General features: G+C 37.2%; 1 protein-coding gene across 1 annotated transcript in view; it reads left to right on the top strand.

Moving 5' to 3' along the window:
• LOC308687382 (uncharacterized protein) overlaps positions 1-14,553 on the top strand; it is a 439,906-nt gene that overhangs the window by 261,201 nt on the left and 164,152 nt on the right. The gene's annotated exons all lie outside the window — the stretch shown is intronic.

Below are 14,553 nucleotides of genomic sequence, written 5' to 3'. Positions count from 1 at the left end.
TCTCAGATTCCAGATTTTCCAATAGTTGTATCTCGGCCTGATGCATACATCTCAATTTAAAAACAATTTACCCATGTGACTGGTTTTGTGGTCCTGGGTCACATATGTACAATTTAGGTACTAATATGTACACTATTGGTACCAATATGTACCTTTGAGATACTAATATGCACACTTAGGTAAAAAGATGAACCATTTGAAAGGGTACCATGCAGTGACAGCTTTTGTACCTTTTTTTCTGAGAGTCAACAGTTATTATTTGATTATGATTGTTTTGATGATGCGGTAAAACTACATGTTTTGAATCCCGGGTGTTATGAAACTGTATTAAATTGTAAGTAAAATTCATCAATGGAAAGGTGTGGGAACCCCGTCTGATGCATCGATTCACACTTTCCCGTGGTCTCACATCTCATCGTTATGCCATTACAACCAAAGCTCTGGCAAAGCTTGAGAGAAAAGCTCATCCAGTGCCACGTTATCTCAGTAACGTTACAGGTTTCTGCGTACGGGGCACCTTAAATGACGACGCTTGGCACCCTATCACGACTTATTCCAGAGATCTGAATGTATTGTTTACTTGAGAATGGCTGATGTTTTGTTGAAAAGCGATCTCTCTCGCTCTCTTCGCTTTCCCAGGAACGGCGTTCTTAAATAAAAAGGTTTCTGCTTTCCTGCTTCTCTTGAACCCATGCGAGCGGGGCCTGTGCCAAAACTCTGCAGTGACCTAAGAACACCGGTGAGTGATATATTTGCGCATTCCTACGACAAAAACACGGGCTGCTATCATTTATCGAATCACAGGTAACATTACACAATAAAACAATGGCATCTCTCTGTAGCCCGTGTTTCCTTGCAGACAAGCAGAACAATGCGTCTATTGTTGGTGGTCCTGCCGGATGGATGGTGTCCTCAGCGGCGCTAGAAACAGGTCTTCCTTGAGCCCGGGCCGCTGGCTTCGGGAAACTCCCTGTCTGTGGGCATATATCTGTGAGGAAGAGGAAAGATCCATTTGAATGTGTGGGCTGACAGCCACAGGAGGAAATGTGCAAAGCAAATGCAACAGTGCTTTGTGTGTTGGATTGCGGTTATCGCTAAACACTTAGTGTGTAGGAAGCGGCGATTACTTAACGAGTAAAGGTCATTAAGCTTTTTTTTTGTGGTGTTTTCATCTCTAATTCTAGTGAAATTTCTGCTAATGCTGGATTTGGATTTCTTTGGGAACACTTTACAATAAGGTCCCATTAGTTATGTTAACGCATTAACAATGAGCAATGCATTTGTTCGAGTATTTGGTAACACTTTACAATAAGGTACCTTAGTTAACATGAACTAAGAATGAACAGTGCAATACTTTTACAGCATTAATTAGTTTTAATACTAAGTTAATATTAATTTCGACATTTACTAATACATCATTAAAATCAAAGGTTGTATTTGTTAACATTAGTTAATGCTCTGTGAACCAACATGAACAAACAATGAACAGCTGGATTTTTATTAACTAACATTAACAAATATTAATAAATAGTGTAACAAATGTATTACTCATTGTTAATTCATGTTAGTTAATAACTAATGTTAACTAATGAACCTTATTGTAAAGTGTTACCGAGCATTTATTAATATTTAATGTTAACATAAACACAACTGTTCATTGTTAGCTCAGGTCCATTTAATAGCTTTGACTTTAATATTGCATTAGTAAATGTTGAAATTAAAATTCACTAAGATTAATAAACGCTTCTGAAGTGTTTTTAATTGTCATTTCGTGTTGACAAATGTAGGCAATGTTAACAAATGGAACCTTATTGTAAAGGTTTTTTTTTGTTTAATTTTTTCTTTAGAAGTGCACTGAGGCAAGCATCACTATTATGTTGCTCACGTGAATAAATGAAATGAAAGAATTGCCATAATGCACATAAGGCCTTTTGAGGAAATACTTCCATTTGAACAGTTTTGACTATTTGTCTCTACTGTTATCTTCATATTCAGCATGATAAAAAAATTTCCATGTTCTATTTCCTTCTTACTTCCATCTCTTCTCTTCCACCCAGAGAGACGGGTGATGTATTTGTGGATATCTTTGATTTGTTTAATGTTTTTGTCTCTTAATCTCACCAAGGCTGCATTATCTGATCAAAAATACAGTAAAATCAGCAATACTGTGAAATATTACTCCAATTTAAAGTGGTTTCTGGTATATATTTTCTGTAATATATTTAAAAATGTAATTTATTCCTGTGATCAAAGCTGAATTTTCAGCATCATTACTCCAGTCTTCAGTGTCACATGACCCTTCAGAAATCATTCTAATATGCTGATTTAGAAACACTTCTTATTATTATTATTAATGCTAAACACAGTTTTGCTGCTTAATGTTTTTGTGGAAACAGTGATTTATTTTCATGATTCTTTGATGAATAGAAAGTTCAAAAGAACAACATTTATTATAAATAATACATTTTTGTAATATTTATTAAATGTCTTTACTGTCTTTTTTATTCATTTAATGGATTAAATTACATTTTAAAATATATTACAACAGAAACTACTTAAATTGTAATAATATTTCACAGTATTGTGTTTTTACTGTATAAAATAAATGCAGCCTTGGTGAGATTAAGACTACTTTCAAAAACATTAAGAATGTTTCCAAACTTTTGACAGGTATTGTGTATATATATGAATTTGATGATGATGATGAATTTATCTTTTTTATCTCTTTTATACTATTTCTCTCACTCTGTGTTGCTGTCACACACACTCAGCGTTGTTTATCAGCTCGGCTCTCACGGGCTGTCCGGCATTGGTATGTACCGCACGCCACGGGGTCACGCTTCCGTCACAGCCCGTGGAAGCACAAAAGCATTTTTTTTAATGCTCGTATTCCTCCACTCGCCTGTTCCGGTGCCATTTTTTTTATCAGGTCTTCATTTAGCTGCTGAAAGCCCAGACTGGGGCTCATGCGGGACGTGGTGGTGCAGAACGAAGTGAAAGGCCAGAAGAGAGTCCTTCCCTCCCTCTGGGCCCGGGAATAAAAGCCCGCGACCGGAGAGCTCGAGACCCGCCTGCGCCGTACACTGTCAGCCTTTGTGCTCTCGCACCAGTGTAATGTAAAGCCCCTAATTTTAAGAGCAGCGTACAGGTGCATCGGGGAATGAGACTATAGAAGGTCGTCTCTCATTAACAAGAGAGCAATGCAAGAGAAAGAAAGAAAGAAAGAGGGGGGCCGCCATGGGACAACAGATGTGTAGTCTTAATAATAGGCGTGTTATGCTATGGAGGAGATGGACGTATGGCTCGAGAATAAACTGTAATTAGATTAAATGAAAAACGGGGTCTCGTGTATATACATTACAGTCATGAATGTCCCGAATCAATGTCCTTTTGAATTAAAGGCTTCATTTTGTAGACAAATATAAACATATTAAAAAACTAAAATTGTAGCTTTTGTTATGGATGATTTGGAACTGATAGTGAAGGGAAAGAGTGTCCACAACATGCACATTGTGAATGAATGTCCAGAGTGAGCAGAACTAAAATGTTTTTCTTTGTTGTAACTTGTTAGTATGGGTTAGCTTTAGGCTAAAGCTTGAATAAGGCCTATTGTTGTCTGTTTGAAAACCTGGACTTCGTTTTAAGTCCTTATACGATCTTAATTTTGTGTTCACAAGTTGATTTAAAGACCCTTGTCCAGTTCTAATAGGACCGGGCCTTTGATCCAGTGGAATGTCAAACATAAGGAAGCTAGCAGAGGCCTCATGTTATCTTTATAGCAGAAGACCCAGAAAAATCAAACATGCGCTTATTTGACATATTACGAGCATGTGCCGTACAGATGACAAGGATGAGTCACAATGAGAGTTGGACTGCTGATCCACCATGCTATTGAAAATGTAAAAGCTTGGCTGAGTGTCATTCGCTCAAATGCTGCTGTCTTTTATTGCCTCTGATATTGTTTCATCTCCCACTGCTAGTATGAGTGACTCATAATGCGATGAGAAAGATTTAAGAGATCTAGTCTGTGAACAGATGCAATGGCAGCAGTGTTAGTAGTGCTTGTCTTCAAGCTCTAACTAGTCTCTTGGTTTTGCATAATGCAGCTATAGGAAAAGATCAGTAGATAAGATGTCTGGAAAAAGATCAATCTGGAAAAAGCTGGCTCATGGGTTTGATGGTCTAGAAGTAGTCCATTTTAGTCAATCTAGTTAAAGTTAAATGGTGACTAACTTAAAATAGCATGATCTATTGACCTGCTTTTTGATGGTTTCAGCTGGTTTAAGCTAGTCTAGCTGGTCTCAGAGCTAAAATAAATAAAAAAAAGTGCCCCAAAGCCCTATAAAACCATCAAAACAGACCAACCTAACCAGCTTGGCCAGGCTGGGAAACTATCTTAACCCCTTTGGCTGGTTTACACTGCTTGTCCAGTTATTATCTGGCATCTCTCTCTAGAAGCGTGGGTATTTATGACGCATGTGGAGTTTGTTGATTTTGTGTTTATTCTAGTGCTGTCAGTTGAGTGTGTTAATTTAGTGTGATTAATTATAAAGAAAATAATATGATGATAAAAATCCTGCAATTAATCATGACCTCTGGCAACTCAATTATTCTCCCAGCAGAGCAATTCAAGCCTGAAGAACCGCTGGCTTGTTTTTGCAAAATGGACCGCAAGGTCAGTGAAAAATGTATTTTCAGTGATATAGAAATATTGACTTTTAATGTAATAACCATTCAGTGTTTTCTGTAGCTCAGCTGACAGAAAGGCCAATGGATTGATTCTCAAGGAACACACTGATTAGATTTATAACTTTTGTTATAAAGTGATTGAGAGTCACTTTAAAAGTAAATGTTTTTGTTTATTACCCAAAAAATATTAATATTAATAAATCAGCATATCATGCAAGTAATGTGATTATTTGAATTTTAAACAAATACTTAATTTTTTTTAATAAAATCAACTAGTTTATTTGTTATTATATTTTTGATAAGCTTTAGTAGTGTTTTCATCTGCCACAATAACAAAACGATATTTTTTTGTTTGGTGGCTTTTAAGGATTTAATTTAATTAATAATCATATCATGCAATTATAGTTTTATTCAAATTATAATATTTTTAATACTTATATTGTACTATACTTAGGCAATAATAATGTTATGCTTTTGAATAATTTTTGTTTGTGAGCTTTTGTGGGGACATTTTGATATAAATGATTCATTTGGTTAATCAGCATATGATGTAATTAGGTTTTGATTACACTTTTTAATAATTATAATTCAAATAATTGTATCTTTAAATAAAATTAGCTTTGATTAAAACATTTCATTATTTATTTAATACAAATTTAGTATTTTTATTATATTTTTAACAAGCTTTTAAATATTTTTTTTTTATAAAATTATAGCTTGTTTTTATATAAACAAATGTATAAATTATAATATTTATATAATATATATAAAACAAATTATCAGCATTATTAATATTTTCATCTGACAAAATAGTGTAATGCCTTTGAATATTTTTTGTTTGTGGGCTTTTGTGGAGAAATCTTGATTTGTGTTTGATTTGAAATCATCAGCATATAATTTAATTGAAACATGACTTACCATGTTGGCAACAGTTTCCAAATGACAATAGCAAATTAGACAACAATGACAAAGTGACTCCATAACTCAAGCTCATTTTGCTCACAGCTGAGATTCAGATGCGCTTTATCTCTTCATCTGTTCATTTGTACAAGCGGAGTGAATAAAAAGGAGCATGACAGCTATCGGTGTAATGGTTTATGTCAGAACTCGCACAGGCCTCTCTTTGCATTTACCTCATCAAGGTTAACGTGGTCCTAAGTAAAACTATGATGAGCGCATGTGTTTTAGTTTAAGGGCTTCCATTCTTAAACCTGACCCTATCAATGTTGTGCCAGACATTAAAAGCATTTGCTTTGCAAATTATCATGATTTCCCATTGGAACGCGTCCCAAGTCAAGGCCCCAGCAAACGTTTCCCATGAGCTGGCATGCCATTGCGCTTATGCCAAACTCATATATACGGGCAGTGATTGTTTTCTCGTCCTCTGCGAACACCGTTTTGTTTTGTCCCGCTGGACGTGCTGACAAAATATCAAGTGACACCATAATTTGATCAGTATTCAATAAAAAGCTTGAGAGGTTGACGGGGCCAGTTGAAAACACGCGCTCTCAGGGGAAAGAGGCACAGATCTGCCAGTGTTCAGCCGGAGAGAGAACAGGGCTCGGGAAAGATCCAAAAACCAGCTGGATGGGTTTCAGCACCGAGTCTGGGACCCAGCAAGAGAGACCAGACTATTAGCGCTCATGCAGAGAGCTCTAGCCGGACGCTGCGTTCTAAATGGAGGTCCAAGGACTGAGAGAGGTGGTTCGGGTTTCCCACACAAGTGTGTAGTGATTCAGAAAAAGGCCATCTAAAAGAGGTCCGCTGGGTTTTCTGTTGAAAAGCAGCAGGATGGATAACTAGGTCAGATAAAAAACGCAAATTAATGAATGTTTCGTCATTTTCGTCGCCCTTGATCCCAGAAGTATGTTCCCATTCATTTTTTTCTCAGGCATTTGAAGAAATCTTGTTTTCCAAAAAAATTGTTTCCCATGAATTACATAAAATCTAAAACAATCGTATAATATGAAATATATGTATCAAATTAAATGCATTTGAAGCTTATTGCCAAATAATAAAAATCCATTACATCATTTGGAATGTTATATGGGACTGAGTTTATTTTATGCATTCCACGGTTTACATAGTAACAGTTGCTTCTCTGATTGGTGGATCTCATTTAAAGCTCATTTTCTTTCTTATTTTAAATATGACATTGAAATCTTACTGTCTTGTTCTTGTTCCTGCAGAAGCAGACTTCCTTATAACTCGCGTTAGGTCTATAGGTTACAGTTAGAAATAAATTCTGCTGTCTTAGGGAGCGTTTAAATGACCGTTTTTAACTGAAAATGGAAAGTGTTTTATGCGTTTAGGCCGTTCATTTACACAACAACGGACCTGAAAACTCAAACTTTTGAAAACGTTTCAAAGTGCAAGTTTTTGAAAACGATACCGTTATTATCAAATTTGTGAAAAAAGGTCGGTGACATTATGCGCATGCGTATTACATGTTCAGACTATAGGCATGCAAAAGTAGCCTATATTTGACTTGACTCCCAGTTCACATTTTCCTGACATTTTTTCGCTTAAAGGTTGTATCAGTGATTTCAGGCCCCCCAAAAAAAATCACATTCATCTAATCTTTCCTAACGATCCGCTAGCTGCCCGCCCCATAAGCATGCCGTCAAAAAAACGCGTCTCTGTAGGCAGCCTAGGCTCTGAGATCTGCACACAAAAACATTTGGGTTCACCAACCCCTCAAAACCAAAACAAATAGTGTTCCAACCAATCACCGACAGGGGGAGGGTGTTGTGAGGTTTTGCGCTCGTGCACGGCTGCACGCGAAGTCAGAGCTGAAGAAGAAGCTGGCTCAAAACCTCACAACACCCTCCCCCTGTCAGTGATTGGTTGGAACACTATTTGTTTTGGTTTTGAGTGGTTGGTGAACCCAAATGTTTTTGTGTGCAGATCTCAGAGCCTAGGCTGCCTACAGAGACGCGTTTTTTTGACGGCATGCTTATGGGGCGGGCAGCTAGCGGATCGTTAGGAAAGATTAGATGAATGTGATACATTTTTTGGGGGCCTGATATCACTGATACAACCTTTAATAGTCCAGGGTGACTTGTAGTAATAAACCAACCTCTTCGTCCGTCCAGACAAAATTTCTCAATGCTTTCGCCATCTTGATTGTTTGTATTCACCGCTCTGTAGAAGAATTCATATGTGCGAACTATTGACCTGGCAGCATTTTTTGTCGTTTTCGCAGATCTGTGTGAACGGTGATCGTTTTGACAATGTTGTTGTCTGTAAGCAAAACTTTTCAAATGCAAAGGAAAAACTTTTCAGTTTTTAGTACATTGTGTAAACGGTCTTTAACATCATTATTTACATAGCACACTGCTGATTGGTTGCTGTTGCATCAGCGGCCAATGAGCCACGGCTCAACATTCAAACAAACACCAGTGTGTTGCTGTTAGCAATATGCAGCGCGCCTTCAGAAACCCTCCACCTTCCCCAGCTCCACCTGTATAGATCTGCTACGGGGTTTAAAGGTGAACTAAGTAACTTTTTTACCTTAACCGAACAACTTCGGAGTCATTGCAATAGTTATATGACTTTTTTCGGGTTGAATGGTGGTCGTCTCGCACCCCCCAAGCGCCTGTGAGCCGAAAAACCACCCTTGCAACTTTGGGCTCAGCGTCAGGAAGTAGTAGTAGTAGTAGTAGTAGTAGCCTTTATTGTCACTTAGTCACAAGTACCAGTGAAATTAGGGTATTAGGGAAACCAGATATTGCGTGATATCAGGTCTCGCGATGTAACGAATTGCTTTACGGCAAAAAAATCTCCTTCATGCTGTTCAAACCCGAATGAAGAAAACGTTTTAAAGAATGTCCCATCTGCTATGATGTCGTTGATCTATAGCCTCTGGTATCTGAGAGACACCGAGTTTTTCGACAGTGTTGTCAAATATCTATTCCGAAGCTGTAGGGGGAGCTCTATAGAGAAACCTGCGAGCAAAAAGCGAGAATACAGCGAAGAAATTCCCGAAACTTTTTTTTTTTATTGACAAAAAAACAACAACATACAAAACTCTTGTAGGGGAAAGAGAATACACATATATACAAATGTTGTCAATATACAAAAAGTAGGCTACTAACCAAGTAGAAAACAACAACAACAACAACAACAACAACAACAACAACAACAACAACAACAACAAAAACAAGGGGGAGCTACTTTGAAATACACAAGTCACAGGCAAAAAGGCTAAAGAAAAGAAAATTACCATTTGGAGCTGCACACACATGTCATACAGCAGCCCTGCAGCAGCATGTCATACTTACAGTAATGTCTGATAATATTGATTACCACAAAAAATAGCTTTGTCTAGTCCCAAAAAAGGTTACAGAGAGGCACTTGCAACGGAAGTGAATTTTGGAGGGTTTAAAGCATAAATGTTAAGCTTTTAATTTAATGTAATAAACTTCTTTATACAGAAAATACACACACAAAAAATCATGCTAGCACATATTTTTGTGGCTGAGCTATTGAAAAAATGAATATTTTAATGTTTAGGCCTACAGAGTGGCCCCATTTATCATAGGCTACTTAGATGATGATGCTTCTTCTGTGGCCTGTGGTGTGATGCTAACGCAAACATGTTTATAAAAGCAGAGAACATCCCTTCTATTAATAGGCTATAGTAACCATAAACCTGTGGTCTGAACCTGTCATAGTAGGCCTACCTGCGGAGATGATGTAGTTTATAGATAACCGCAGAGCGAATCCTGTCGCCCGCCTGCTTGTCTTATTAAAAAAACCCAAACAGAGCGAGGCGGCTTGGGTTTCATCAGCCATAACCACAGCCCCTTCAATGTTTATTTCCACACTTAATAACCAGTTTTATCTGTCAGATGCCTATTCATTACGCTTGGGGGAATCATTTAAGTGTGTCCCATGACGGCAACTATCATTGTCGCCACCGTAATAACACAAACGGATTCATGAGTTTCAGTCACGGAACAATAGCTAACATTGACGTTGTGGCCGAGAAGCCCCTCGCTCGCTTGCAAGCTTTGCGAGGCCAAAAGTGAGATGTAAACAGTGTTCAGTCATTCAATCTTCTACATAAGAACAGCGCTTTTGACAAGGAGCCCTGCATGTAGTCACAATAAGGCTCAGTTCCCCGGGCGTCTGTAGGCCGTCTCCCCCGCGACACATTATCTAGCGGGCCACGTTTCAGCGCAACAGACGTCCACTGTGATGACCTCGCTTTACCAGGTGCGAAGGTTTGCAAACTACAAAACCAAACCATAGATGAGACTGAAATCATGGTGCTTACTGATTAGCATGATTGGCTAAATTATGAGTCTGCTATAAATGAGTGCAAAATCTCCACCCAAAGATCTTGACCTCTATGGTTGGGGACAGTGTTATTTTAATATTATTTATATGCTTTTATAGTCTTTGTTTATATTTTGAATTCTTGTATTTTTCATATTTTTCAGTTCTTGTTTAAACTTGTTGAATTTTTTGTAATTTTATGTGCTTTTTAAATTTTATTATTTTTTAAGTTTATTTTTTTATTTCTAAAACGTTTTGTTAGTTTGTTTTTCCATATTTTTTTTAGGATAATAAATCTTGTTGGGAGTTTATTCAAATCTGGTTACTTTAAAAAAAAATTCAAGAAACAATTTACTTTCATGATGTTTGGTTCCTACAGTTTTTGAATGTTTGCATTCTTCTAAATTCTAGGACCAATTATACATTAGAAAATAATAAGAGAAGTCCACGAATCAGAATTCTACCCAGCATTCCTTATAAATCACATTCCTCCTCTAGAGACTTGTGCTGTCTTTGCCTCCCATCCCATGTCTTTTGACCCTGCTTTGCATAAACAAAGCTTCTACTTTAGGTGTCAGGAAATCTAGTGTAATACAGCCTTGAGAAATGCTTCATATATATATATATATATATATATATATATATACTGTATATATATATATATATATATATATATATATTTTTTTTTTTTTCAAAATATAAGGATATCAATTTTCAGAAATGTTGAGCAGCAAATCAGCATATTAGAATGATTTCTGAAGGATCATGTGACACTGAAGACTATAGCAATGATGCTAAAAATTCAGCTTTGATATCACAGGAATAAATTACATTTTAAAATCAAATAAATGCAGCCTTGGTGAGAAAGAGAAACATTTTTAATAATCTTACCAACCCCCAAATTATGGTAGTGTAGGCTATATAAAAGTAATAAACATTTTTTTTAGATTTACTGTAATGAGCAATTATTTATTTGCTCAGTTTTCATTGCTATGTCATTTTACAAAATGTTTCTCAAAAATGTAAGCAGTTGATTGCAGTAGGCCTACGTTTTCATATTCGTTTTTGCTGTCGTATTGCGGTAGAGAAAAGAAAAAAAAATGTGTGAGAGAAGCTAATGCTGCAATTTCACAAAACTGTCCACAAAGGTAATTTCATCAAGTATGAAACACGAGCCCTAACTGGAGAAAACCAGCGATGACAGACGTTATATCTAAGGTTCTTTTGTTAAGACAGTTTTCCTCAATAAGCTTGCAAATTGCTCTGATCTTAAACACAAAGCGCTCTCTCACTCGAGCAGTGATGAGCAAACCTGCGGCAGGAGAAGTGAGGTGCTGAGAAACGCCGAGGGTTTGGAGTCGGAGTCGACTTCAAAGAGGGAACGGTGACAGCAGGCACAGGGACCAAAAGAGGCCCGTCAAAGCCTGGGAGCCGAACCACGGATACAAAATCCTTGGATGATGGAGTCTGAAATTAGCGGCAGAGGTGGACAGTAACAAAGTACATTTACTTGAGGGGAGCATGTCTATGTTCCCACAGCCCTATGCTCCCACAAATGGCCTACTCCTGACCCCACCCCTAAACCTACCCGTAACTGGGGTTTAGACAATGTTCCCACAAATGGCCTTCCCCTGACCCCACCCCTAAACCTACCCGTAACTGGGGTTTAGACAAATCGTAAAAAAAGAAATTCTTAGAAATGTGGGAACATAGGGCCGTGGGAACATAGGGCTGTGGGAACATAGGCCTGACCCCTACTTGGGTACTGTACTTAGCCTAAGTACACTTTTTGAGTGTACTTTACTTGAGTATTATTTTTTTCTGGAAACTTTTTACTTTAACTTCACTACATTTGAAAGACAAATATTGTACTTTTTACTCCACTACATTTCTGTCAAGGTCCTTGAGTAGAAAGTAGTAACATCAGTCAGGGGATGATTTTGGTTGGAAATTTTTGACCAGTAAGTAGGCCTATCTGTACTTTCATTCAAGTAAGGAAGTTGTGTACTTTGTCCACCTCTGATTAGCGGCCCTTCACAGACACTCATTTAAATAAATGGTTTGCCTGAAAAGTGAAAATGTTCATCATTTACTGCACCCTCACAAACTGTTACAAACCAGTGTTGCTTGAGTAAACAATGACAATTTTCACTTTTTGGTGAACTCTTCCTTTCCTCTGTATTTATATATATATTTTCATATAAATACACAAACTGAGACTGCAAACATGTTTCTAAAGACGCCTAGTAAAAATCTGCCTCATTACTTTGCAAAATGATATGATAAAAGAAATGTGAAACTGTATAATTTGTGTATAATTAAGTGATTGTTTTAATAGTCTCATGTGTGTTTTATGGCCGTATCACATTCAAAGTCTGAATTGTGAAAAGTGGTTTGGCAAATAATATAATTGTATGCATAGGACATAATAATCAGACGTGTGGAAACAGAGCAGTGTCGTTTGAAAAACAGCTCAGCAGCAACAGCTAATACAAATGCACACAATGGCTGAATGCTGAATGAGTTGTTCCTTGGCGACTAACGGCGATTTCTTGTGTTGTTCAAAACAGCGAAGAGCTGATTGGTCAGATCAGGTTTGCAAGCCCCAAACGCAACCTTGCCATCTACGTAAGAATCACACAATCATCATTATTGCACGATGAGCTTCAACCCTGTGATAAAGTCAGCCAATGTCATTATCTTTTTTTCTTTTAGCTTTATTTGGATTTTTTTTGTTTGGCGATCTAATGTTTGGATCTAATCTCCACTAACAAAATATATGAGAATCAGTGCCGTGCTATTTGCTAACATGCTTTTTGGTCATTTTAGGAGCTTGACATGGGAAAAAAAGTTGCATAAAATTATTCTTTATATCTCCTTTTGCACCCCACAAAAAAAAAAAATAACGTTATGGTGAGTAAATGATGACTTTTCCTTAAAGGGATAGTTCACCCAAAAATGAAAATTCTGTCATCATTTACTCTCCCTCAAGTTGTTCCAAACCTGTATGATTTCCTTTCTTCTGCTTAACACAAAAGAAGATATTTTAAAGAAGGTTGGTAATTAAACAGTTGCTGGTCCCCATTGACATCCATAGTATTATTATTTTTTTCCTACTATGGAAGTCAATGGGGTCCATCAGTCGTTTGGTTACCGACTTTCTTCAAAATATCTTCTTTTGTGTTCAGCAGAAGAAAGAAAGTCATACAGGTTTGGAACAACTTGAGGGAGAGTAAATGATGACAGAATTTTCATTTTTGGGTGAACTATCCCTTTAAAGTAATATATTTAAGACAACCCGTCCTTACATCGGCCCACAGTTCTTCTGCACTGCTCAAGTCTGCTTTGTACATGCTTCGCTGGACTAATTGGCTCATTTCTATCCCTCAAAAACAAGGCTGACCTTATCGAATCTGGTCCCAGCCACTGTAGCAGAATATTACTATATCTGCCTGTGTTTGCTTCGCTTTTATCCAGTATATTTTGCAACAAGCCTGAGCCCTCTTCATTTTCATAAAGGCGACTGAAAAGGCTCTTTGTTTGGGCCTTTGAACACCTGGAGGGAGTTATCTTAGGATGACTGGTCCTCCTTTGCTTCCATGGTCAGTCCGTATCGAGCTGATAGCCGCTGCCAAAGCAGTGAGCTTCTGCACTCACCCGCTCACGACACTGGCTTCAGTCAGCACTGATATTCCTGAACCACTCTCCTGCAGTAAATGCCAGTGAAGATATTCATGAGGGAAGTAAAATTGAGAATGATAGAATGAATAAATGTTAAATGTTAATACGTTTTATAATGAATTTATTTTTATATAACTTAGTAAAAAGTAAATATTCATATTTTTTACTTACTTTTTATACATAAACTATATTGACAAAAGTATTGGGACACCCGATCATTACACCAACAGGGACTGTAATGACATCGCATTCTAAATACATAGACATTAAAGGGTTAGTTCACCCAAAAATGAACATTTTGTAATTAATTACTCACCCTCATGTCGTTCCAAAACCTCAAGACTTTCATTCATCTTTGGAACACAAATTACGATTTTTTAATATGATTTTGAAATATGAGGTTCATTCTCCTGTGTAACGCAGCTGCTCGTTTGAGCTTCAGCAAGAACCGATGAGGTTAATTCTCGGCTTACGCAGCACGTTTCAGCTTCCACAAGAGGTTTGTTCTTGTGCGTCAAGTAGGTTCGGTTGAGCTTCTGTTTATGTTCGTTGATCAATGTTTATATATGAATAAAAGCTTAAATTTAATCTGTTCATCGTGTAAAACGATCAAGTCATTTAAAAAAAAATTGGACTAAACTGCTCAATTCATATGGATTAGTTTTACAATCTCTTTATGAACTTTTTGAGGTGTCAAAGTGGTAGTTGTGTAGTTATCAATGGAGGGACAGAAAGCTCTCAGATTTCATCAAAAAGATCTTCATCTGTGTTCCAAAGACGAACGAAAGTCTTACAGGTTTGGAACAACATGAGGGTGAGTAATTACTGACAGAATTTCCATTTTTGGGTGAACTAACCCTTTAATATGGAGTTGGTTCCAAAGGTGTTCGATAAGGTTGA

The sequence above is a fragment of the Scardinius erythrophthalmus genome (assembly GCF_964197995.2).
Source record: "Scardinius erythrophthalmus genome assembly, chromosome: 2".
NCBI classification, from domain to species: domain Eukaryota; kingdom Metazoa; phylum Chordata; class Actinopteri; order Cypriniformes; family Leuciscidae; genus Scardinius; species Scardinius erythrophthalmus.
The sequence above is the reverse complement of the archived record's forward strand: the minus strand, read 5'-3'. Positions and strand labels throughout refer to the sequence as shown.